Source organism: Chinchilla lanigera, unplaced genomic scaffold, assembly GCF_000276665.1.
Source record: "Chinchilla lanigera isolate Chin_1 unplaced genomic scaffold, ChiLan1.0 scaffold00036, whole genome shotgun sequence".
In the NCBI taxonomy this organism is placed as follows: domain Eukaryota; kingdom Metazoa; phylum Chordata; class Mammalia; order Rodentia; family Chinchillidae; genus Chinchilla; species Chinchilla lanigera.
The window spans coordinates 16,424,280-16,452,112 of NW_004955437.1; positions in this window are offsets into that span (position 1 = coordinate 16,424,280).

The following is a 27,833-nucleotide window of genomic DNA, read 5'->3' on the forward strand; positions in this document are numbered from 1 at the left end:
TGGAAATCTCCTCATCCTTTGTCTCATGACCCTAGAATTCCTGCACTAATCATTGAGTTTAATCAGAAAAAAAAAAAAAAAAAAAAAAACCCTGCTAAAAAGTATAGATTAGTATGAGCAGAGGTGGGCTTGGCCTTTCTTTTTTATAAATTTTCCTCTGCCCAATAAGTCTCCTATAGATTTAATTTTATATAGAAAGAAGAAGTGACTTCATTTTGTTTCTTAAAATAAAAGATTCTAGGCTTAAGATCCATATAAGAAACTCAAGTCTCAAAAAGCAAGTTAGCACCTGCTGTGTATAAATCATAAGACAATCAATTTGCAATCACCTAGAAGAGCCCAAAGTGTGGACAACAACTGGCAGTTGTAGGAAGAGTGACCCATGCCAGGCCAATTTAATTTCCTCCCAGGACTGAGTGACAGGCTGCCAAGATAAGAGGAGCCACAGATTGCATCCTTCAGTACTGCAGCAGGCTCCTCCCCCTCTGCTCCCACAGGGTGCCCCATCACTGAGCTGGGAAACCTAGAAGGCTGGTTTGCCCCACCCAGGTTAGGATTTCCAACATGCTTGTGCCACCTGGACGTGGGGAAGGACAATTCAGTCACCATCTTGGACAGGTGGAAGGTAGAGCATGCCTACTGGGCAGCTGTTGCTAAGCTCACTGGTGGGAGGAACAGCACACCCTTGTGTTGGAGATGGTAAGTAGGACACATGTGCCATAACTAGGGAAGAATAAATAGAATGTTAAAAATCCATGCAACAAATTCTAGAAAGGTCCTAGAACAAGACAGATCTTAGTATGACTGAGGAAAGCAAGGCTATAGGGCAGCTTGAGTCCATACTATACCCCCAAAAGAAGATGGTATTTATGTCAGTAAGTCCAGAATCACCAAGCATAGGGTTGGTTGCAATGGCTTTCAGGAAGACTGCAAAGGAAATGGTTAGTGATGTGTTACGAGGAAGTTAGGATGGCACTCGAAGCATCTTAATGCCAGATGTGCAGCCAGATGTGCAAGAGAGAGCAGTCATCCTATTATTATGTGGTCAGGGTGGAACTATAATGTCCTATTCTTGTTAATCTCAACATTCTGTGCAGGGTGTCGGAGCCCAATGCCCCTGAAGTGAATACTACACAGGCACATAAGCTTATTTGTACCTAGCATTTTCAGGACAAGTCTCCTTACCTGCCCCTCTCCCCTCAAAAATATATCCACCCTGGTGTCTGTGGCCACATTTGAACTCCTGAGGGTGGGTGAGCACTTCTAGAACCTACTAGCTCAAGCCAAGAGTTCCTGCCCCAGGCTGCTCTCCACAAGGTCTACATAAAATGGCCAAATACTCTCATGTTGCCCAAAGCAAGTTCAGAAACTGCTGAGAGATGAATGAAACATGAGCTTGGGGACATGGTGACATCCCTGTCTTCTTTGGGGAGCAAGCCCTATTCCATGAAAGCACCAGCAAACAAACCTTCCTTCTCACTTTAATGGACACATGCAACTACCTCCATTTCCTGATTAACTATAAAATTTAAACATTCATTTATTTAAAAATGATCCTGCTATTTCTATGTGTGAGTTTCTGCTGATTTGTCTTTCCTTCGTGGCAGCTCCCCATTGGATGCAGGAGACGATTCTATGAATGGTTATTATAAAAACATAACCAAGGTGACGGCCAGAAAGAGTGAGGACTAGCAGATCACGTAGCAGGGAACCAGTCCTAATGAGAAAATCAGGAACGACTTCTTAGAAGAAGCGACCTTTTAGCATAGACCCAAAGGGGACAAATAGCTACCCAGGTAGAAGCACAGCAATAAGGAGGGACTGCTCCACAGTGAGACGGCTCAGCGAAGCGGCGGGAGGGCAAGGAGACCGCCACCACGTGTGCCCCAACAAGTGAACTCACTTATCTCTCTATTCAAAAGCGCAACCTTCGGGCTGGGGATTTAGCTCAGCGGCAAAAAGCGCCTGCCTGGCAAGCGCAAGGTCGTGAGTTCGGTTCCCAGTACCGGAGAAAAACCAAAAAAAAAAAACCAAAAGCGCACCCTCTGAGCCCATCCACCACCCCGCCCCATCCCTTTCTCTACACTGCTCCATGCGTCCAGCCCGGAAACCCAGCCCACCCCCTGGCACGATGTGACACCTGGCTCTCACCCCTTCCTAAAGCTCTGACCACATTCACAGTACCCATCATGGCACCTACGTCCCATCGCTCCCTCTGTTCTGCCCTAGCTATCCTTGCCCACATGGGAAATTAGCCTTCTTCATATACAAATTTTCACCATTCCTTCACCTTTCAGGTTAGCATGCTCTGCCCTCCTTTAAGCCATGGATCAGGTTTTCAAGTTCTACTCACAGTCCAAATTTCTAACGTCTGTATCGGAGCATGCACATGCATGCATGCATACACATGCACCAACACACACACACATACACACATACACACAGCACTGCACCAAGCATAGAGTTAGGCACATAATAGATGCCAAAGAACAGAATCAGTCAGGCGTGGTGGAGCAGTTCTCTAATTCCAGCACTCTGGGAGACTGAGGCAGGAGGATCACAAACACGTTCAAGCTCAGCCTAGGCTATATAGCGATTTAGCAAGACACTGGCTCAAAATAAGAAGTGAGCTTAGAGGTGTAGCTTGGCTCAATCTCCAGTACTGCAAAAAATATGTATATTTTAACAACCATTTCCTTTTGAAAGGTTATATGTCCAATCCCTATAATTTTTCAATATAATGAACTTTTCATTGTAGGTCTTCATTGTAGGCCAAGGTTACTAGAGATGCTGTGTGTTTAGAAGGAGCATAATGTAGTCTGATGTCAGGAAAAAAGTACAGGCTTTGGAGTCAGATCAACATTTCTATCCTGGTTTCCCTAATCACTGTTTGTGTCTTCTGGCAAGTTATTTAACCTCTTTAAACCTCAGTTTCCTCATCTGTGAAATTGGGATCACATCCTAGGAGGGTCATAAAGAAAACTAAATGAAAGAATATATAATTTAGTGCCCAGCTTATAGTAGATACTCCAAAAACAAGTTCTCGTTTCCTTTTCCCCCTTAATTAAGGGGGGAAAAGTCAAAGATGGCTTGCATACAAATTTCACTCAAATGACTCCCCCAAAATGGATGACTCCAGGAAATAAACCCATCTATGACACAAACAGAAATCTAAGGCATAGCTTCTATCAGACAACATTAGCATTTTTAGTAGAAACAGGGATACAACAATAAAATTAAATTAGAAAGGCTTCAAACCATCACTGGAAATGTCCTTTTTCAGTGCTGCAAAATGAAAATAGAAAAGGAATTAGGGGAAAGAAACAGAAATACCCACAGATTATCATCTTCCTTTGTTATGTAAAATAAATTGCTAAAATCCTATCAGAAGATCTTTTTTGGGATTGTCACAATAAAGAGTGTGTGCACCAGTTAAAATAAAGATCTGTAAAATATACACAGTGCGGGTATATAACACACATTTTAAAAAGCAAAGAAAATAAAAGCAAGTAATGACCATATGCGTGTTATACTGCAAACAAAGCCTGTGACTTTTCCAAATGAAGGCAAGAATATCACTCTCCAGAGTTCCTAAGATGTCACCTTAAACCCCACCCTCTTCCCCGTACATATTTTGTTTCCACCTTTAAGGCTGGGGAAGTAGCAATCCTCATAGTCCCTATCTGTCTTGCACGGTCAGCTGAGCTCAGCTACCCAAACACACATACACGCGCGCAGAGGACAGATTTGTCACGCTGACCTTTCATCTCTCCTGCGCTTTCTAACTGATGGAGATTCCAGTCCACAGAATCATGCACACAGCATCACCACAGAGGAGAGAAATCAGGTGAAGGATGGCAAAGATAAATACCAGAGAAGCAAGCTAGAACCTGGACACAGGGGCCATCCTTCACAGAATTATTCAAGGGAGGGAAGCCGGCTGAAAGGTAGTGAAGCAGGCCGTACACAATGCAAAATTAACCAGTGACCTGGGAATGTCAAAGGTCAAAGCTATTTGTAAGATAGTATTTAGCAGGCACCTGGTACTGGCCTCTGGGTGGACCAGAACCCTGAAGATCTGAACCCTGAAAAACCAACAGAAAGAAGAATCCTTCCTCACCAGAAAGTATGTCAAGCTCTAAATCAGGAAGATTGGCCAGGAGTGTATCACTGTACCCACAAGTGTGGAAAGTGGAGTGTGGAGAGTGACTGATGTCTGAAAATCCTAGAATGTAGCCAGCAACACACACACACACACACACACACACACACACACACCCCTCCTACTTGTGACCAGCTTCCCTTGTTCAATCACATACACTTTCTTTTTGTGAAACCACAGCCCTCCAAAGTAGGGCTCAGTGGGCACAATGGTCATATTTCACACACTCCAGAAACTTCTGTATCATGGGTTTTACCTGCTATATTTTCCCTCCAGATGAGATGAGAGCTTCCCTCCCAGTAGGGGCTATGGTCATGAGAAATGAGTGTTTTTCCCTTTTGCCGGTAAGACATCTTAAGACCCGGTGTAAAAACCACTCAGGCATAACAAGTTATAGCCCAGCAGGCACACTGATTAGCTAGGTTCCATAACCATAAAGTCAACAATAATCTACCTACATGCCCTTTCTGCAGGTGGCTCACCTACCGATGCTAAGTAAGTCAGCAACAGTTCAGGCGAAATTACGTGGGAGCGCGGAATGCGTAAACACGAATGCTCCTACTCCTCCTTAACTGTCCCACTGGGGCTCCAGACCTGCACAACAATCGATTACCCCCACTCACCACCAAATGCAACTTTCCCCCCTCTCCCTAGGAGCCCTGTCCACTGTAATGGCATGCATGCTTTATGTGTCTCCCTATTATCTGGGTCCTTTGTGTCTCCATCTGTGCCTTCCACAACACAGCCATCCTTTGTACCAGCGAGGAAGTGACAGACTCCTCTTCCACAGCATGTGCTCTGTAGGTTGATTTTTCCAGCAGTGGGTGTTGATTGTGCTAAACTGTTTATACCCTCCGTAGTTCCACTAAAGATACTAGCCACTCACTGGAAATCCAGCTCACTAGGGTACAAGGACCTCTGGTCACATGGTGGGAAATGCCACATACATATCTGTACACACACACACACATATCTGTACACACACACTTGCACACACTGTTTTAACTTAAGAAAATATTCAGCGTCCGGCCCCCAATTCAACATCTCTATTCTATGGTCTTAGAAATGTCCCTCTAAGTTCTATTAAAATAAAAAGGACTTTAAAGCTAGGCATGGTAGCACACACCTGTAATCCTAGAACTCTAAGATGCTGAGGCAGGAGGATAGCAAGTTCAAACCCAGCCTTAGAAACTTGGTGACTTAGCAAGACCTTGTCTCAAAAATAAAAGGGTTGGGGATGTAGCTTTGCACACAGACCCTGGGTTCAATCCCCAGTACTGGAGAAAAAAAAAAGAGGTTTAATAATCAAGGAAAGTCCTTCCTATTCAGTCAAACTGGAAGGGCAGATATAGTCATGGGAATTATCACGAAGGTTAAGATCCTTTCTTCCTCTTTTAATGGCTTAGATTTTGGAACAACCTATGCTGAAACAACCGAAAGGGCAGTGCTTCTCTTAGGTTCTAACAGCGAGGGCTGAATCCAAATCCAGCCTTATGAAAAGCCATTACCTCCCGAAAGCAGCAGGTGCGAGTCCTAATGGCTTGCCATAATGCAGGGTCGGTCTCTGACACTGGGACTAACACGACTCTGTGGCACAGAGTGATTTACACAACCCTACACAAAAATGGTATAGGAAGTTTGACGATTCGTAAAATCATAAATTATAAATCAATTACTGGAGATAGAGAGTTTGATTCATTCCCAGACCCACTCGTTTCCAAAGGTGTGAGACCCTCTTACAGGCTCCCTGGAGCTAGGAGAGACAAAGAAGAAGAGGACCCCTCGGCCGTTTCTGCTGTCCCCGGCTTCCTCTGCAAACCTCTCCCCACTGTGAATTTCATCTGACTCCGGCAGTACCCACCTCAGGAAATAAGCAGAGGCTGGAAGGGTAAATCGAAAGGACAAAGACAAAAGCAGTGCTGGCCTGGAGCAGGAAAGGGACCAGATTCTCCCCGTTCCCAAAATCAAGGTGAAAATGGAAAATCCTATTAAATATTTAGAACATTTAGCCAAACAGTTCCGCACATCCCCCGAAGCAGAAACACCTGCACACATACCCAACATTTTCAGGATTCCTCCGACAGAATTTCTGAACAATTACTTCTCTCTTTAAAAAATCATCAAATGCATTGTGTCCTTACATTTCTATAGCACCGAAGTACCTTTCTCATTCTTTAAAGAAAAGAAAAAGCCAATGAGATTATCTTGTATTTGAAATGCTAAAAGTACAACAGTGTAGTTTGGCTTAGCCCCGGGCATTGTTCTGGAAAGGGGCATCTACAGACGGGTGCGCACCGCAGCACACACTCAGGAAAGAAATTCTAGCCCAAGTCACAGGCTGAGGGTCTCACAGTGGACCATCCTGGGGGTCTGTGTCCAAACACCAAAGGGCAAAATAGCTGACACGGCCCCTCATTTCTCCAAATCAAATGTCTTTGTCATGGCTGAGGAACAATACCAAAAGCTTTATCTTGATTCTCTCGCAGAGACCCTTAGGTAAGAGTAGCAGAGACCCTAATTTAGAGGCAGGCAACTGATGTCTCGAGTGAATACGGTCATAAAAGCTGACAAGAGAGGGGTTTCAGGTGGATTCTGACCACAGCCCAGGCGCCCTGGCTTGGAACGAAGGGCTCCCTCTACCACACCACGCAGCTGCTGAAGTCAAAGAAATCATCAACATTTCTCAGGCTGCAGAGCTTAAGAGATAAATCTCTCTTCCTATGCTTCAGACAAATTTTTAAAACTAAGAGAGTAAATGGCAATGCAAATACTACTATTAGATATTTATTATGTTGCAAAGCTTGAAAACAGTCGGGAAAATGGAAAAGTTACTTTTTTCCCTACACAAATTTGTTAATGGGTGGCATAATGGGGAGCCCTGTTTGCTGGCACTATGTGAAACATCTACAAATTGCCTCTGCAGAGCATTATAGGTTGTCAGACTAATGTAGTTGAAGATAATTTGGCCTTTCAGTGAATTGAACCTCACAGCACGATTATACTCCACAACCAAGTAGAGTGTCACAATTATTCTTTCATGCTGAATTACCATATAATGTCATGAGTCTACCTGTCATAAGTCCTGTAGCCTAGGCTGAATTTTTCCCCTAAATCTATGGTTCATGGCAAAAAAAAAAAAATAATAATAATTTTTTTTGCTTCTAATGGAAATCTGATTGTTTTTATCAACAATAAATTCCATCGCAAATCAAAGGATATGCTTGGACAAACAATCCGATACTCAAGGTTAAAAAACACACAAATAATAAATTGCTGGTGTGTCATGTTCAATTTTTACCAAGGCATTACACTGCAATAACCATAACAGGATCTAAATTGTTGTCAGAACATTAAACAAACCCCCATACTTCACAAAGGCATCCTGTCTGAGTAATTCACACAACGGAAACAACTATCAAATTTTCCACTGTCCCACCGCTACACCATACATCAGTACAATTTTATGTATTTGGACAATTCGTTGAATAAATTACTTCCATCCTGCCTGCTCTTGCCACTTCTGTTAAGAGTCATATCAGTTTTAATTGTCTTTCTGTCTATATGGAGCCGCTGTTTTTGTGGCCTTTTCCTGTGCTATTTCCTGAGCACCAAAATAGACTATGAACACCCATCAAAGCAGGGTGCTGGGGACGTACAACTGCAGGAGAGGTGCATCCTGCCAGAGACCAAGAGCACCCTCCTCCTGCTACAGAACGGTTGCTGAATGTGTGCGAATATGACTATTCATTGCATTTTTGTGCAAGTCCGTTCTTTCCAACATCATAGCTAACTAAGAGCTAAAAGGAGCCAAGACCCCACATCCTGCTCTGTTGTCATTTGGTTGTCTCCTCTCTTGGTTCATTACTGTTTTCAGCCTGGCTTGGGAAATGGGTTCAGCCTGTGTCACATGGCCTGATTCCACTCATGGTGAGACTCCAGTTCACCAGCCAGTTCATGGCCAACTCCACAAACTATTTCCCTTCTGCCTAGCGCTCCCCAGGAAGGCAAGCCCACCTCTCCAGACTGGATATCCAGCCTTCATTACTGCCCAAGGCTCATGCTGAAACTACAGCTGTAGAACAAGTAACACTATAATGGCCATAAATAAACTTTGTCTATAGGAGGTGGAGTTAATGACTTCCCATCGTGTTTCTCAACACCTTCGATAATAGACTAAATTGACACGGACCAAAGGGAATCAGATCAATTGGATGCAACTCTGTTTCCTAAATGAGATCCTCTTAGGTTTGCCTCCAGTTTAAATGCATTTATCTGGCCAAACTTGGTGTCCCAGGCCAGGTAGCTTAATGGAAAGAAAGTTGAGCAGAGGCTCCCAGGTACCTGAAGCAAGCTGAGTACTGTTTCAGTGTGATTCTATCACCTACATCACCACAACCATATAAAGAATCACACACTGAAATGTCATCATACTGGCTATTTACAACCTAGTGCTGCCAAAGAAACCACTTTATGCTGAACTACTTTTGCTGTCTCCAACAGGACACTCATGGAACTTGTTCCCAAACACACCCACCATATTCTGAACACTGCCTGACAGCACAGAGCTGAGTTTGTGACTTCACTTGGCCAAATTTTGCTTCTCCGGACAACACAAAAGGAGAAAATCTGGACTCAGCCCTGGACTCAGTGTCCCCATGTTAACTCAGTAGCCCTGCTGATAGTAGAAAGTAACTTTATTTATAATCCCAGAAGCAATAATAAACACAGAACTATGATTTACTCTGAACCTTCCTATTATTAAAACACTTTGTCTTATAGTTTTATTGATTTACAATCTGTCCTGCTTACTTTTTTAGCATCTGAAAACAATCAAGGCACAAAGCTGCAAAATGTTTGGACATTAATTGTTAGGAGACAGCGTTTTATTCCAGGCGAGGGGTTTGAGGCCTCGACAGCGATGCATTCTGGTACCCGAATGATTTATGGTCTTGTAGCAATAACGATGCACCAGGGCCATTAACATATTGGCAGGGCCTAGGATGGATTAGTGGCATTGATTATTTCATGGGCCACTGATACCCATTTGTTACGAAGAGCTCAAAGATGGCCTCTCCATGACTAAAATCTTTTTACGAGCAGACAGCATTTTAAGTATTAGGAACCTGGGATTTGGGCCATTTTTTATAATCTTGCTGTCACCTCACCTTCGTATGCAACCAAAAAAAAATGTCAAAAAATTAAAGTTCATTCTTCACCAGCAGCCTTAATTCCTCAACTCGTCATAACCATGTCTTCTTTAAAAATTAATGATTGCCAGCATTTAGCCACTGGTTGTTGCTATGAAGATCTATGCAAAAAGCAAGGATCCCTATAGAGTGTGTGATATATGGAATACTCTTTATTACTACAATAAAACTTACTGACATTTCAATACTTCTGCAAATAGCATTATAGTATCAATCTTCTGAATTAGGTTGAAAATTAAGTTGTAAATTAAAAGAAAGTGTACTTTGGAATACAACATGATATGTCACCTAGAAAAGGACCTTTGTGCATAACGGAGCTGAGCTAAGAAGCAGAGATGAGCCCAGCATTTAGGCAGTGCTCTTTGCATTCTAAAGATCTTGGTTCCAGCAGAAGAATCCATCCAGAAACACAAATAATCCATCACGAGACTTTTTTTTTCTATTGTAAAAGTCAAGGGATTTGACAACACATTTTATGAATACAATGAAACTCCAAATCCTAATATATTTTTCTCCTTTGCCACATTCTTACCATAAATTTCAAATTGGGCAACCTTTGGAATAATAAATGCCTTATAAAATACACAGAACTTACACATATGTTTTGCTTATAATGTGTACATACATATATAAAAGTTATTTCCTTCTCTGTGTCATCAGATATAAAACTACTCCCCATCCCCACACAGACTGACCCACACTTCAAAGATACCAGGAGGAGAGAGCTATCCAGGGGACTAGAGGACAATTCCCAAAGCTTGGATGGCTTTAAAATTGTTTGGTTCAAAGGCTAATGTCGCAAGCTGTAATTACAAACTGCGTCAGATCGGAGCCAACACAAAATGGTTATGCAAAAGACTACTGGCTTTCAAATATGTATTTTTTTTAAGTCAAACACATTAAATCATTTCAACCTATCTTCCACAGCATTCCCTTATAGCCGCAAGATAAAACTGCGTAGTTAAAACAGGGTCAACTCTAATGATTCAAAACATCTTGATGAAATCCAAGCTAGCTCCTACTCAAGATAACTTCCTTCATGGTCTCCCGGGCTTGTTTGCCTATTTCTGTAACCTACGAGTTCCAGTAGATGTCTATTGATCTGATACCCTGCCACCTCCATCCCCACTCCCTGCATCTTCAGAGGTCCACACGCACTTCGCCAAGGCGAGTAAAGAGGCTATACAGCCTAGTCACTGGTGGAGGCAGGCTGTGATGAGAAGGATTCTGAGGCACAGTTCTGAACCAACAGGAAAAGACGCCATATTTAATTGTCCACTGGGTTGTAAGTGAAGGGGCAAGAAATGACCCAAGTGCTGACATTCACAACTCTGAATTTACAACTCAACATATTTTTAATAACCGCCCTGCGCACCACCCCATTAAGCCTAAGAAGAAGTAACACAGTATCGTGAAGCATTTTCCCTTGCAGAAAAAAAGCTGCTCAGGAGCCATGGATCAAAGGGTTTTGACTGAAGAGAATGGCAAGATGGCATTATATTTATTTCATAGATGGAAAATCAAGACACGCTGATAAGTGGCCCATATAAGGTCACACAACTAGTGGTGAAGACGCAAACTCCTAAGGTGCTTCTGTCTGTGCTTTCTCCCGGGGCCACAGTCTCCTTTGTACATGATCTTACACACCGCTTTTTCCCCCTTCTTTCCCATGTGGATAATTTTCTCATTTCACTATGGTTTGATATACCACTGCAGATTTCTCGCATTTTGGATTCTATGCTAAAACACAGACTCAATAATCTATATTACTGCAAATTTAGGAAAACAATCTTGGAGTATGATGTATGGTAATTTAGGGTTAAGTAGAAAACAATGCAAGAAGTTTGCAATTTTCCATGTTAAATTTTAAATAGGGGAGAAAGATGCCGTCAATGTGTACTTGAAGTACACACAGGCAATTTGCGATTCAGCCCTTGTGCCCACAGCCTTTGTACAAACCTCCTAACATTAAAGTATACAAGGAAAAGAACCCCTTCCCAATGCCCTAAACTATCACTTACCATATCTACCTTATGAATTCATGAGAAAAGGGAACAGTCCATGGATATTAACGTTTTCAAAGACTATCTACAACTCTCTGTGATGGAGAGTTGACTACAGCTGACTACAGCCACCCCAGGGTAACCAGAAAGCAGAACCCTTCGTTACCTTGCCCAGAAATCCCAAAATGCTATGCATAGCCTTACTTTCTCCCTTCACATCCAGAAACAGATTTTCAGAAAGGTTCCATCTCCTGGTCCACAGGGAGAAAAAAATATATGATCAGATCAAAGACAAAGGGCCTTTTTTCTGTTTAAAGTTTGAAAATTAGCCCCATGCCCACCTCCATGAATATTCTACCACCCGAAGTAAATTTGGGTCACCACTACAGGATGTAATGAGTGAAAGCCAGTCTTCTGGAGGGCTCACTAGATTTGAGCATACTGAAATATAAATGTAAACCATCTTCTTCTTCGTCGCTTCTTGCTTAAGGTGGACAGCAGCTGATTGCTCCTAGCCATGAACTACCTCTGGTACACATGGACAATATCCTTTAAGCTTTTTTTTTTTTTTTTTTTTTAGGCAAATTGTGCCAATCCCATAAAGCTCTTCAGATAGATCATTTCTCAAATTGTTGTTATCTCTACAGCTCCTCTGGACTTTTGCCAAATTTCTTCCATGCTTCTCAGACTGGGGAGTCCATCTGGTATTACAGGGCTGGGTGTTAATTGAAGAACAGCTTAACTGTTTGGACATGTTACACATCTATTACCCAATTGTCAATCTTCTAATGTTTGCTGTAGGACTCTATCTTTGGGGAAATGAATGCCAAATGAAAATCTATCCTAACATATTTCTCTCTTTATTCTCTTAGGGCTCTTCTGTGATGATTTGTTAACCCGCTTCCCTTCATTCTACTCACTCAAGTCAGTCACATAGCCAAAATTAACAACCAAGACCCAGGATAAGGATAAATGGTTATTGACTAAGGTATTTGTGCTCTTGAGGCATTTATTTTTTGTCTACAGCATCCACTCATAAACATGACTGCTAATGTGACCGCAGTAACAAAGAAAACATAATGAGAGAAATGATTCCCAACAGCTCACATAATGTTCTGTTTCCAAATTCCACATTTGATTTTTTTCAGACTTTTATTTAAATGCCTATTCCAGTAAAACTTCATCCATTCACCTAAGAGACTTAGAAGTTTTGAAAAGGCTGAAGTTGAATCTTGTCTGATTTCCAATGGAAAATCAAACTGGGCTCATGTCAGGTGCTTAATAAATCACTGGTTGACTAAACAAATCACGGTGCATTATAAGAATGTGATGTTATGGTTCCTACCGCTGGAATATCTTCCCCTAACTGATGACAGTCTTGGCTCCAAGACTTTAGTAGGCCATGGATTGTGGACAGAAGAGACGGTGGCCAGTTCTGAGTTCAGGCCTCACAGAATCCCATATTTCCTCTGCCCTTCCCTGCACCTCTGACAGCTGAAGTGAGAAAAACATGCCCGGAAAGTTCACTGGTTCCAGATAAAATAGGAACACGGGGAGGAGGGCAGCCCAACACAGGGCTGCGGTGAGAAGCCTGGCCTGGCCATGAGCACCATAAATGCTTATTGTGGAGGCCACTAGGTTCTCAGATATTCTGTCAAGTAGAATTGTTGTGGCAACTGATATGTAATAAATGGTGCAAGTAAGATGGCAAGGTTAGGTCTGACCGCCTTAAGAAAAATCGGTGTCTGTTTATACAGGAAAATATGGAAGGTTTGTTACAATGTAACAAACAAGCTCCTTTAACTTGTCCTATAAGAACATTCCTTCCTTATTAGTCGAACAGTACATTTTGAGGCAATTTGGCATTTTAAAAATCTAAAAAACAGGACCTGGCGTGATGATATACATCTGTAATCCCAGCACTCTGGGAGGCTGAAGCAGCAGGATTGCAAGTTCAAGCCCAGCCTGTGTAACCAAGCAACTTTGCAAGAACCTGTCCCAAAATTTAAAGCTTTTAAAAGGGCTGAGAAGGTAGCATAGTATGAAGGCCCTGGGTTCAGTCCCCAGTACCACTCCTCAAAATAAATAAGTCTAAAAATAATCAAAATTAATTTTACATCTAGTAAATAGGATGAACACTGGCTCCACATGGCTGAACTGCTGAGCTTTTCCTCAAGGGGTCAGAGACAACACAAGGAAGAGCTCAGTACGGAATGACGGCCACTTCCATATTCCCGACCAGAGCACTTGTTTGCAGACGCCATTTCCATAAACACTCTACCCTCTGCTGGATCCTAAAACGAACACAGGGCAGGATGGCAATAACTGTAGATTCTGCATTAGAAAGGTAACTGAAGTCACCTGGTTAGATGATCTTTAAGGACTCTAGCCTCTCATCACCAGCCTTGCCTCGTGGCCCATAGGTGTCAAGCAAGGAGGGCACTGAGGCAGAGCATGCTAAGGAAAAACAACACATGTGGGAGGGAATTCTCTTCCAAAGGCACCTCTATGTGCCACCAAGGTGGCCTCGACAGCGTGGCAGTAAGAGCTATGCCATTAAAGGCAAGTTTCCGTTTTATGTGCTCCAGCTTTCTGCGGCGGGATCCCACGATTCCTGGGCAAGCTTGATTTACCATCCCATCGCCCTGTTTTTATAAGGCTTGACTCTGCAAATGGAGCTGATGGAGACCTCAACCGCGAGTCACTGAGTCCTCAGGTGTAATTGCAGATTTACAGTGCCTACTGAAACCATTCCGTCACACTCCTGTCTTCTCGACATGCCCCTGGAGGGGACTCCCTACGGCTTTGCAGAGCTGCACAAGCCCTCCCCCATCCCACCCCACCAAGAAGACTTTTCTTGTCTGAGCCCAGTTTCCCTCACTGTAGACCTCATGACCCAGAAATCCCTAGATAGGTGAGATGACCACTGGTAGGGACGTGGCAGTCACATGTGAGGTGGTGGGACGGGTATTGTGGAGAGCTTGGGAGGGGGTGTGAAAAGAAAGAAAAGAAAAAATGACTGTGCGTCATATTGGTGAGATTTTTTTCACAGCTAATCACACACAAGACTGATTCACTGCTCACTCCGCTTGGCTCACTCATTTTTCATATCATACTTTTCACTGCCCCATCAGTCTGTTCCACCAAGGTCAAATGAAGGGAATGATAGCATGCACTCCACACTGAAATAGATGATAAACAGAGTCACTCACCTTTTATGGGGAGCAAATGGGCTCCTGAAATTACCATTTATGAAGATGGACCTGAGTAAGAGAGTCACATGTTAGGGAGGCCGGCAAAGAGGGCTCAGCCCATACGGCAATGTGGGATCCTCACGGTCTCCCTCCCGCATAAAGAAAAGAGGTTGAGGCCATCCAATAGTTTGGAAGTAAGCTCAAAATGCTATTTAACTCAAGGAACTGGAGAGTGTATAACAGAGAAAGTTACATTTGAGCAGATCTTAATTCAGGTGCAGCAGAGAAAGAGGATCATTCCAAGATTTTTATACCCTATAGGATGCATAAGGTGGCAAGCAACAGAATACCCAAACCACAGTGGTTCAAACAATAAGACTGGATTCTACAACACAAGATGTCCAAAGGTACAAGGTTTCCAAGGCCATTCACCAGCTCATGAAATCATCAGAGAACTGTGAAAGATGTCCCTTACTTCATATTTTTAAGCATTAATATCTTTATCATAAGAAATGGAGTTAGACTCGATCAAGTGTCTAGCAGTAGAACTTTCTTCAAAAAGCGAAAACAGCTGATGTGAATCCTTAACAGTAGAGAGCTGCTCTGCTTGTAGCAGGCTCGGTTTGCTTCCCACCCTCTGAGCTTCTTGTTTGTCCCCAGCTACATTCCTTGCGACTCCTTTACCACTGGGTGGCTTCCCCTTCCAAGATGTCTCTTCTAGTACTGACAGAGCCTAACGCTGATGATTATAAAGCAGATGGTCTCGATACTAATAGCATTAATAATACTCAGAGACTACAGTGACTTACTGAAAAATTTATACTGGAAAGGAGTTATTCAAATAGCACAGCCATGAGTCTTCTGAAGTCACAATAAATCAAGTGTTCAAAAATCAGGCAAGGATAGATGGAAACAGAAAAGGAAGACATGTCAGTGTCATGGTTTGGATCTTAAATGCCCCCCAAAATCCATGTGCCAAAGACTTGGTAACCAACTCTGTGATGCTATTAGGAAGTGGTGCAATCTCTAGGCTATGGGACCTACTGGAAGGAAGTGACGTCACTGAGGGCATGGCCTTAAAGGGGACACTGGGGCATCTGCCTTCCTCTGCACCCTGGTCATGATGAGTTGAGTATCTTTGCTCTACCACATGCTTTCCATCAGGATGTTCTGCTCTGCCATGAGCTCAAAGCAGCAGAGCCGACAGACCATGGGTTGAAACCTCTGAGATTATGAGCAAAAAAAAAAAATCTTCACTCCATAAGCTGATTTTTCTCAAGTATTTTGCCATAGCAATGGAAAGCCAGCACAGAAGGAAAGACAGCTTCACTCACATTAGTTTAAAAAATAAATTATCAATTTCAATTAAATCAAACTGTCACAGTTTTACTTATACAGAAAAAAATATCAAGTGGCCTAAATGCTCATCAATATGCAACTGGCAATGAAAATTTGACCAAATGCTGCCGTGCTGCCATTAAACACCATGCTTCAGAAGAATTATTAATGACATGAGAATATGCTCAAAATACATATTGATATAGGTTGCTAAACAGTAAAATTAGGGAATAATTCTAATTTTCTAAATGTATATAGTTTTTTTAAAACAGGAAAGATATTCAACAATATGTTAGCAGTGGCAACTTCTGCATGATGGGATGATAGGTTTCTTTTTCTTCAGATGTTTCCAATCTTTTCCAGCTTTCTACAGTGAATCTATATTGTCTATAATAATAAAAATGATGAAATCTAAATGAAAGGTATAGGGCTAGGGATTTAGCTCAGCAGCAAAGCGTATGCCTGGCAAGTGCAATGTCATGAGTTTGATTCCTGGTACCGGAAGAAAAACAAAAAAAAAAAATTTTAAATGAAAGGTATAAAATAAAACTAAGATGAACCTTCTGTTGTTTACTACCCCCTATCTAAGAGGCTCCACTGTCCAAGAGTGTTGGGAAGATGCACCCACGCTATCCAAGTTAACTCCAGTAAACCGAGCAGGAGAATGGTATAATCTCTGGACCATCTTTCAGAATTCTTGTGATTTAGATAGATAGATAGATAGATAGATAGATAGATAGATAGATACTGTTTAGTCCCTTCTGCTATATTAGAATATCTAAGGATATGAAATTTGGGCGTCTGAAAACCTGAGACTGATTCTTACGAGATGTACATACAAGTTAACAAGATATAAAGATCATGGAAACTGCCAAACCACCAAGAAAGACCCCTAAAGTCCCCTTGACCTGCACCTACATATCACAGTTCCATGTGGCAGAAGAGTTACGGTACTTTCCTCCCAAGTTTCCCAGAATCCCCTGGATTCCCCAGGTTCCCTCTTACAACAAAAGATGTGAATTCTGTGAGACCTATTGCACGGAGCCATGTCTCTGGACCATGTGTGAGCCAGCTTTAGTAAACTTAATTTTATCACTTGTCAGCTTTCTCAACCTTTGAAAAATTACTCAATACCAGGATTAATATACAATATAACATCCAAGCTGTTAGCCAGCTCTGAACTCCTATCATCCCCAAATGATGCTTGATGAGCGTGGGGAGGGGCCAGGGTCTTTCTAGGCCACCGTAGCCTCGAATCTTTGTCACATAAACCATGGGTGTGAGCAAGGGCACAGATACACTTTCGAACACCATTGGAGTGATAGATAATCTATGCCATTCCCGAAAATATATCTCATGGATCTCCATGCAATGGATAACTTATTAATTTCTCTTTTTTAAATCCCATTCATCATTCCTAGCAAGTCCACAGCCCTTTTCCCAAGACCTTGGCTTTCGCAGTAAGATGGCTGAGACTGCATCCTAGAGGCCTTCAAGAGCTAAAGGGTGAACTCTGCTGCTATCCCAGACACTGAATCTCCGCAGAATCCCAGGGGAGAAATAAATGCACTCTGGAGGTATGTCACAGATAAAAGTCTGCCTCAGAACCCAGTGTGTGGCCATGTCAACCAGCACTCCTTAAGAAAGAAAATCATTTTGCAACAAGCAGCAAAAAAAAATTCCGACCTCATCTTTTCAGGTGATTTCTTTGGGGAAGGGGAAATGAAAAAGGGAGAGAAGAAGAGAAGCAGAGAAGGAGGGAATAAACTATATTTAGGGATGGAAAGTGGATAAAGGAAATATCAGAATCATCAGCATCAACCATAAAGTACAAAGCTTCTTTCTAAAATGGGAAAGTAATTCCCCAGCTCGATATGGTTGTAGATTCCTCAGATGAACTGAATACATAGGGTTCATTTTTACATTACCACACTTAAGACTAGAGGGAGGGTTAAGTTCCTTTTTCACTTTCCAAATTCTTGTATTTTAGAATTTATCTATTCATTCACTCATGCATTCACTCAATGTTTCTCTTTTGGAATTAAAATAACATTAATCCTTCACCAAAACCTCTAAATAAACTGACCTCAGACACTCTTTTCATTCATTCTCTTGTAAAAAAGGCAATACTGTATTATTTTCTTAGGAGAAAATAAAAGATTCACCTTTCACTCGCCAATTAATTCTTTCTTTGCCTAGTAGAACATATTTGGGGCTTGGGGGTATAGCACGTTTTCTGCCTTAAAGTAAAATGTTATAAACATTAAATATTGATAGTACACACAGCCTGGATCAAGGAATGAAGCCACCTTTTCCTGCGTAAAATAAGAGCGTGTGTCACCACCACCATCACATGCCTTCCAAACGCAAGAGGACTTCTCTTTCCCGAAACATTTTCAAAAGGAGCAGGTAAATATTATTATTTACTACACTCAGGCAACAATGACTGAGTAAGGTAAATTTAGTGGAAACATTAAAATAATGGCAGGGGAAGAAAATTTATTCTGCAGAAACACTGTGTGAACTTATTGGAAATAATCAGCTGCTCAGTTTGAATTAAATGAGTATGAGTGAGTGTTGTTGGGGGTCAGGGGAAGGTTGAAAGAGAAAGCCAGGCACACACTGGCTGGAGTGTGCAAGCCTCCCTCTGCCACGGCTGGCAGGCAAATCTGCAAAGATGCAAACAATCCTTGGGTATTCAGTTAGCAGTAAGTAAATTGCAGTAGGAGCTAAGGGCGGGCATACTTTAGCAGGCAATTCCTCTCTGTCTTTCATTCTGTTTGTCTGTGTTAAATTCCCCCTCTGCCCTCATCCATTCTCACACCCAGTTCCCTGCTCTGTCCATCCATCAATCCCCTCACTTTGTCAGTGCTGACTTCATCCCGGCTCTCACAATCACACGGCAGCCATCCCGAGGCCACCAGGGAGCACCCCCGCCCGCCGCCACCACCTCCTGCTTCCAGATCTGCGATCTGCTGACGGAGGGCCCAGCCGGCCGCTTGTCGTTTTCTATTGCACAGGCCAGCAAAAACACTAATACTCAACCTGATTCCTATCGTCCTGCTTTTCACCTTTCCCATCGTGGGGAATGCAAGGGAGAAAGACACAGGGAGAGAGAAAAGGGGGAGGACGAGATGGGAGAAAGGATAATGGAGAGAGATGTTTGCTGAATTTTCTAAAACAATTTGCATACCAGTCAGGTGGAGGCTCAATCCAGCTTCCCATACCACACATCAATAGAAATCACAGGGAGAAAATGTAGCACTAATTAAGGGTTGATAAGCTGTAGTCAAGTGCAGTTTAGGGGAAAAGCCAGCAGACTATCCAAGCCTGTGTGAGCTCAACCTTATAAGGCACTTTCATTGCCAGCTGAGGGTGGAAATTTTTCAATGCTACATGTATATATATTTTTTAAAAGTTTTACCTTCAAAGTCAAACAGATAGGCTGAGAGGAAAAAAATATTAAATGGTCGTTTTTACTCAAAAGATTAAGCGCAAAACATTTCGCAGGGTGGGGGGCTTACTAGAGGAGAAAAATAGTTACCTAGCAACAAAACTATTTTAAAACATTCTTCAGTGTATTGCCTGAGTGTGTGCTCTTAATTCAAAGGTGTATAATTCCAAGCACCCGCCAAACTAATAAAATACTTCTTCCCTGAATTTGAAACTCCTCTTTTTCTCTTCTCCTTAAATGTAGCAAACTTCACAACAGGCCATAATTGGGATGATAAAAATTTTTCAGTGCCGTATATTCTTTTAAATTTTATTCTTCCAGTGGGAGAAAAATGCACTTGAAATATGAGCAATAAAATAAGTAAAACTATTTATACAACTGTGATTAAAATGATTTTGGGAGCTCAGTGGGGTAGGGTTTTCCTCAGGAGGTGTTGCAGAAAACAGTGACTTGTAACCAGGGATGATTATAACTAGCATTTAGGAGGCACCTGTGAGGCATTTCTATGTTTAAGACTTAATCCTTTTAGCAGCCCATTCTCTAAGGATTGGTACCTGCTTCTTAGGGACCGAAAAAGCTGAGGTCCAGCCATTCAGGAACTGGCCCCTAAAGCGTAACACTGCTAAGGGCACCAGATTTTAAAGGAACTGTTGGAATTTCCAAGTCCTAATCCAACAGATGGACCTATCCCATCATGTCACTTAAAAGCTTCTTTCTAGTTAAGGAGAAAAAAAAAAGATCCGCGGAATAAAGATGACTAAACCAAATCAGTTTCTCTATCCAACGTAAGACCACAAAGCATTGAGATTGATGACTTCATGGATCATTCCAAATCCTTCTTTGGGAAACCAACTTGCTTTTTTTTTAACTGAATGAAACCCTGTTAGACTGCTTCCACAATGAAACTGAGAGGAGTTTCCAGGAGGCTTTGGGAAATAGTGGTGGCCTAGGAATAAATGTGTGGCCTCTCAACACAATGACTCTGAAGGGCTCAGCACTCTCTTGGATGTTAAAGTTTTGGTATCTTTGTTAGGAAATCAATCCCAGTGTCCTGTGGCCACTTCTCGTATCCTTGAGGATTTGAGATGCAAACGGCGAGTGACTCACCCAGGCAAAACAAAAACCACAGGATGAAAAGGAAGTCAGCCCTGTTGCCACGTGTCTCATCCAGAACCTTCTTCATCCACTGCTCTCTTCTCAATCTCCATGCCCAGATGGGCCTGAGGCAGTGACAGAAGAGATGAGGGGATGCCGGGGCGGGGGTGGGGGGAGACAGCGGCAAAAGTCTCCTCTGCTGTGCTACTATACACATCAGACATCTCTAATTAGACAGCAACAAAATTTTATTAATAGGATGGACATTACAGAATGAGCTTGTTATAAATGGGCCCTGTCAGGGCCTTATTCAGCTACCAAATGAGTATTCTCAGTTCAGCGCTCTCATCTGAGGCATCACGCCTCGTGGTGGATAACAAATGATTGCTATTAACCGTATTGTTAGTAATGATGGCTGAAAACAAACAAAAACCCATAAATAACAGTCTACAGAAAAATTAACCCATAAACTTGATAGATATCCAGCTGAGAAATAATAAATGACACTTTGGGGCCTGCTGAGAGGAGCTAGTGGTTTTTGTTTTCCTCTCTGTCATTAACACATTTTCTGTGCTAAAAATTAGATTCTGATATATAATTATCAACGCTCCCAGATATTAATTCTGCTATTGCTCCCTCGGTTTCTCTTCTGCTGGGCCAGTATGTTATTCACAGATTACTCTGAGAAAACACATCAAACACTTAACAGAACAGGTCAAAGTGACAAGCAGCTTCTTCTGACAACACCAACCTGCACTGTCTTTAAAAAAAAAAAACAGGGACACAAAACAAATTTCTCATATTAATTAACTAGGATCCCCTTCCAGCCACAACAGGCCTGTGTCATGTGATGTGAGCTAAGCAAATTCCCTACTTCTCTAATGAAAGCTGCCAAGGGAAGCCAGGAGTGGCAAAATTATCTGCAATTTATGACACTCGAATCCACATTCATTAATGTCTTTCAGAGAGGAGACAGGATTCAAAAGAACTTTCCAACTGCAGAACATCCTTCACCTTGGGCCCCTCCCTTCAAAGTGATGAGCAGACAGGCAAATGCACGAGCACGGGAGCGCGGGCGCGCGCACACACACACAGAGCAACAGATCTTCCCCCAAAAGAGCTGGAATTTCAGCCAAGAACCTAGCGTTAGCACTGCAAAAGCCCTTGACCTCCCAGTGTCACTACTTCTGCATGATTAATTGACCCGAACTGGAATATGAGCTCACCTGCCACTGGCTTATGTTTCTCAGGAACATAAAGAGAAGCAAACTGCCTCAGGTTTTTGCAAAACAGATATGATAAGTGGAGGAAGACACACACACACGTGCACACATGCACACATGCTACTCTCACATGCCTGTGTAAAACCTTCTTCATCACTGCACTCGGTACATTTCTCCTCCTGTGGTTTTTCTAAAAATTTAATTTCGAAGAAAATAACCTAGGGAAAACTTTTTTTTAAATCAGAAACACTTTGGGCTCCATGAATACACAATTGTGGTGTTCACTTAAAAAGGAAGAAGTGACATTGGAGTCCAAAGACAAACATGAGAGCTGGGGTGAAATCCATGCAAGTAAGACAATGCAAACAGGAGAATAAGCGGGTTTTAGGATGTATTTCCTAAAAGCCTGTCGTTCTCCAGGGGGAAAAAGAAGCAGCAACATCCTATTCCTATACAAATGCCATCAAGCACAGGTTCTTCGGCCATCAAGGAATAAAAGCAAAAGCAGGAAGATTCTTTAAAATCAGGCCCTGGGGCCAAAGCTCTGAAACACAGAAGCAGGTGAACAGAAAGGATGCTGAGAGCTGCTGCTGAGGAAGCAGACAAAACTGGGTCGGGCCTTTCAAGCACCCAGTTAAACCCAGACAGAGGCAGGATGGCCCTTCTTTGCTTTCAAGGCCCCAGGCTGGCTACTTACCTAAATTATATTTTTTGAGGTGAGATTTTTAAAGATTTGAACCAATGATCTCCCATCTCCCACGCCTTGTTTTTAACCTCCATGACTCACCCCCGTGATCACCTCACCTGGATGACAACAGCCCGAACTGCAAACCCCACACCTCCCGTGCACTCCATTCTCTCCATACCCGGCACTGCGATATTAAATAACTATAAAACTAGAAAGCCAAAATAACTAAATCACCTGGCAGCCAATTTCTGAGAGTTAAACCACAAACCCGGAAAATGGTAGAGTGTGTTGAAATAATGTAAAGGAAACCCATAAATTCAAACTTTATGTTCTGTAAAGAACAAATATGAAAAAGGCATCAAAATAATGAAAGATTGTTTATGTATTCTGGCATGAAATGGGAATGTGTTATGAGAGAGAGAGCGGTGGCGGAGACAGATCGACGGAGCTGACAGTGTGGTATTCATCCTGCGTGGTGAGCAGACGTCCCGCTAGTGGCAGTAGACAGCGCAATAAATCAAGGGCTCTCGAAGCTGTACCTACAGCTTATTACATCCAAGATGACAAATAAATAATAATCCCTGTCAGAGCGGCCCTTTGCTCAAGGATTGAGCCTGAAACCTCTGGCTCATCACTCCTCATCTTAAGTGAAAACACTAGAACTGGGGAATTGGAGGCCACGGTTTGCTAAGCTCATGAAACACAAAACAAGCGGGACCCAGGAACTAGGACTGAACGAGAAAGGTCAAGAAGGAAGGAAGGATAAACATTTAAATAATCCTGACCGAGAGGCGGCAAAGCTGCAGAATGAGTAGCGGGTAACACGTCCTGGTCATTGGAGGCAGGGAGGATTCGCCACACTGATTCCTTGTGCCCACTTTTAACGGGGAGAAACTTCCAGGCTGAGGTGCCAACAGCACTGTCTGGCAAAGGAACAGACTCACAGAGACACCCAGGGCCCAAACATCTGTGGCCATCACCCTGCAAACCCCTGACGACCCTGCTCACCTCCCCACCTTCTTTGAGGACCCAAGCCAGCCCTCCCCATAGAGTCGTTCAAGAGTCCCTCCCCCGAGCCTCAAGCGAAAGACACAGCGCGCATCAGACAAGGTAAAGGCCCATTCCTGTACCTCCCTCCTTCGCACCTTAGTCATCTTTCACTTTCACTTTCTAACTGGCACTTCAATGCGGAGATGGCACTGTATATACCAAACCTGTAAACCTGCCTGGCTTCCACTGGTGTCGTGACCTTGAAAGTGATCCTTAACCTTGAACATCACTTTTTCCATTGTCCCTGACAGGTTAGGTGGAGGGTTTCTCCAAGCACCTTGAACAATTCTTTCAGAGCATCCCTCTATCTGGGTGGGTGCTACACTTTCAAAATAGTTCCCAGATTGGCTTTCTAAAAACAAGGTATTCTCCTCTCCTTGTCTGACACTCTCTAAGTTCCTCTACTGCCTTCCAGGAAGCAGAGGGAGAGAGGATTCTGATGGGGTCAAAGGAGATTTGATCCCCGCTCCCCTTGAGTAGCAAGGACACACACACACACACACACACACACACACACACACACACTATCCTAATTACCCTTCAATATCCTGCCTTCTATTTTTCAGCCAGTCTACTACAAATCCCCAGTATCCCTAGGTTCTATGTTTTGTGATTTGAAAGAACTGCATAAACAGGGTCATAAAAAAAAAAAACAGGGATCACTACAAAAGCCTGTAGTGATCCCCAAAGAGTTTCTCACATTACAATGGGGACATGACCAGGATTTTATCCTTATCCTCAAGTACGATAGGGTCCTTGCCCCTGCTTCATGACCTCCACTTTCTTTGACAAAAGGTACCTGGCAGAGTGGACTTCAGTTCAAAACTGACTCCAGAGAAGCTGGGTGACCTCAAGCAGGGCACTTCACTTGAGCGTTTTGGTTTCAATGTCTGAAAAAAGCAGCACTGATAAATTCCAGCCTATAGGATTGTTTTGAAATCGAAGGAGGTTTCACACTTGACAGTTCCTAACATAATCTGGGTGCTCAAGAGATGCCAGTCCCCATTTCATTCACGGCTCACCACATTCAATTTGCTATTTCCTTGCGTTCTACTGCCTAGTAAAGCAAAATTCTAAATGAACGCTAGCAGCCATGTGACTCTAGGTTCCCTTGAATCTTCAAAATATCCAAAATTCTCTACAGGAACAAAAGGTTCTTGTGAAAAATCACTTGAGCCTAGAGCAATATCCAGCCCAGAACTTGAGAGAAACTGACGAAGGCTGCTAAAAACTTCTGAGCTATAAATGAACAAGTAACACCACACAGCAAGGTCTCCTCACTCTGTATCCACAACCCAAGTGCTAAAGATGTAAATCCAAAATGCAGAAAATTAATATGCCATGCACAAAAACACACATTACACTGATGCTATGCCAAAAAAAAAAAATGGGAAAAAAATAAGTTGCCAATGGTATGGTTTTTTAATATATTTTAAATTAATTTTTAAAATAATGGAATGCTTGTTTGGTGGGATAGTACTGTATGCAGTTTTCAAAAATGATGGTTACAAAGACAAGGAAGAAACATGGCAAAACGTGTATACTCTCATGTCAAGTGGAAAAGGCAGCAAGCAAGATGGACACTTGGCTCTCATTTTAACTGCACAGCCTTGCACCTGTGGGAGAACAAAGAATGTATTCCAATAATAGCTGTGACTGCATGGCAGGATCAAAGACCTTTGTTTATGTTTTTATTTGTTCTTCAATCTTTCTATGATTGTGCTTCACAAGACATTTTTAACTTAAAAACGATTTTCAAAATCAAAAGATAGGATGAGGCACGGTGGCACACGCTTGTAATCTCAGCACTCTGGGAGGCTGAGACAGGAGGATTGCAAGCTTGAGCTCATCCTAGGCAACTTAGCTATCAAGACCTTGTCTCAAACCGAAAAGAGGTGGGGGTGCGCTCAGTGTAAAGGCACTGGTTTCTACCCCTGTAAAAGACACACACACACACACACACACACACACACACACACACACACACAAATGAACTGGGGTAAACTAAGAGCCAAATCTATAACCACCAAGGTTTCACAGGCTCCGCAGTTTCCTACCACTGAAGTCCGTCCCACTGTAGGGCCCTTTTGTGAGATGGTGACAAAGCGTGGAGTAGAAGCTGTTTGGAATGCTGCTGCCCTACACACCCCCTTCCTTATCTCCCAGTCACCCCCTGTGTGTCACCCGGGCCTGACAGTCAGTACCGCACTGCCCCCTGTGTCTGCCTTCATCCTCAGGTCGCTCGGCTCCTTCCCCAGTATTTCCAGTGAACCTCTGGTGAGATGACCCCAATTTCTCATTTCTCTAGTCCCAGGGTTGGGAGTCCCTCACATAAGCCCTTTATAAGGTCTTGGTTCCTCTACCATTTAATGTTCCAAGGAACCATTCAAAAGTGAGCCATTAGGCCCTCTGGAGTTGAGGCAAGGAGGTGAGATTGAAAACCCAACCCCTGAGCCCCTTTCCTTGCCCGCAGTTGACTTCCAATCCTGGGTTTCCTATCCTATGCCCCGAATTTAGTGGGGTACCTCTTCAACCTGGAAATGAGTGACTCAATGGTTTTCTAACTCAAAGAACCAGCTGATACTTGGTGGGCTGGGTTTCATCACCAGAAGACACTAAGAGACCCTGTCTTTTTCTGAAAACAAGGGAGGTCTCGTCCCTTGCTAAGTGGGTCAACATATACTTCAGCTCTTTAGCAGCAACAACAACCAAGGCATAGCATAATCACACTTGCCCTGAGCCCCTGCAGTTTGTCTTCTGTTATTTAGGAAATGACAATCTATTGTTGACTCGTGTTAAATATGAGTTTAGTCATAGAAACCTTCCACTTGCAGCAGGTAGAACTCAAGCCCTTCATTTATTCTTGAAGTGTTCCCTTTCCCCCTTCACTATTGCCTTGAAGGCAATTTTGTCCAGTAAACCAGCTCAGTTTACAAAATGGGAATAGTGAATCTAGGAAGATGAGGAACTTGTGCATGACATGGAGGTCAAAGCAGGGCTGGATACTTGCCTCTGCAGTGCACCATAATAGGTCCCTTTCCTGGTCCTGTACAGCAGAAAGGAAAAGTTTCCACCTTCCCAATACCTTGTAGAGCAGTATGAACAGTGGCCCTGTAGAGTCACCAAGAGACCCAAACTCTACCACCAACCCTGATAAAAAGCATCCCAAGGCCAACAAATGGTCAACAGGGATCTTTGGGGATGAGAGAGTGAGCATGCCAAGATCTTAAAGCATGCTGTTGTCCAAAGTTAATTTTTTAAGAACATTATTTGAGATATGCTTGTGTTCGCCGACCTAGGATGGATTCACAAAAGATATGAGTAGGAAATAGTAATGCAATCGTTTAATACAATAATATGATCAATGTTTAAAGGGATTTTGAAAAATATAAATATGGCAATTTGGCTAATTGGTATTACATACATTTGCAACAATACAAGAAAGCTGAAGGGTGGTTATTGTGGCATTGAAAAAGTCCCAGAATCCCACTAAGAAAATAATGACAGACAATAATGCATATTTCAGGTACACGCTATAACTGACAAATTATTATGGATGTACTTCATACTTAATTACCTTTCTAAAACATGTCGGGGTATTTTGTCATGAGCTCTGCAGAGTCTGCTGTACCTCTACTAAATACAGCTCTGAAACGCAAACTCTTTGCTAATGTTTTTATTTGAATAACTTATTACCCAATACAGCAAGCATCAACACATTTTATAGAACCAGAACTTGGCTCCCTGAAATTCCTCCTACCCTAATGCCAGTCACTGTTGGGAGCATTTAGTTATAAATTGTCTTTCAATAAAAGTAAAAGCTCCCAAAACAACAAAATGAAAAGACACAGCAGCTTAAATCAAGGGAAGTCAATTTCCACATGCCGATCCTAAATATTTCATGGCCCTATTTTATTCTGACATTTGTAGATGACTAAAGTGTTACAAAGGAAATAAAATGCTGATTAAAGAGTTCACTGTCATAAAGGTTACTGAATTGTAAATGGCCCTTTCCATCTTCCTGTTAATAGGTACCCAGCTGTAAACACCATGAAGGATGTGGCGGGAGGGCGGCTTCCCTCCTTTAGGAGCTGTATATACATTAATCACTGAATCACCAAGCCATGCTTAATTGCAAGCTGTATATCACACAAATCCATGGTAAGTAGAAGGAAACTCATTATTGCTGCTTCATAACTACTGGGTACTTCTCGTTTTAACCTCCTCACACCTGGGACACTCTGGTGCTTTACAACAGGAATGCAGAAAAGGTATTACACCACTAATTACAGCCCACACCGGCACCTCCGTCCTGGGTGCTGGAAGAGAAAATGGAACTCTCTCAGGTCCGCACATCCGCAGCCATTCCCGGCTGTGGCCTCCATGCTGCTAAGTGACTTTTTATAGGACGCTTCCCCC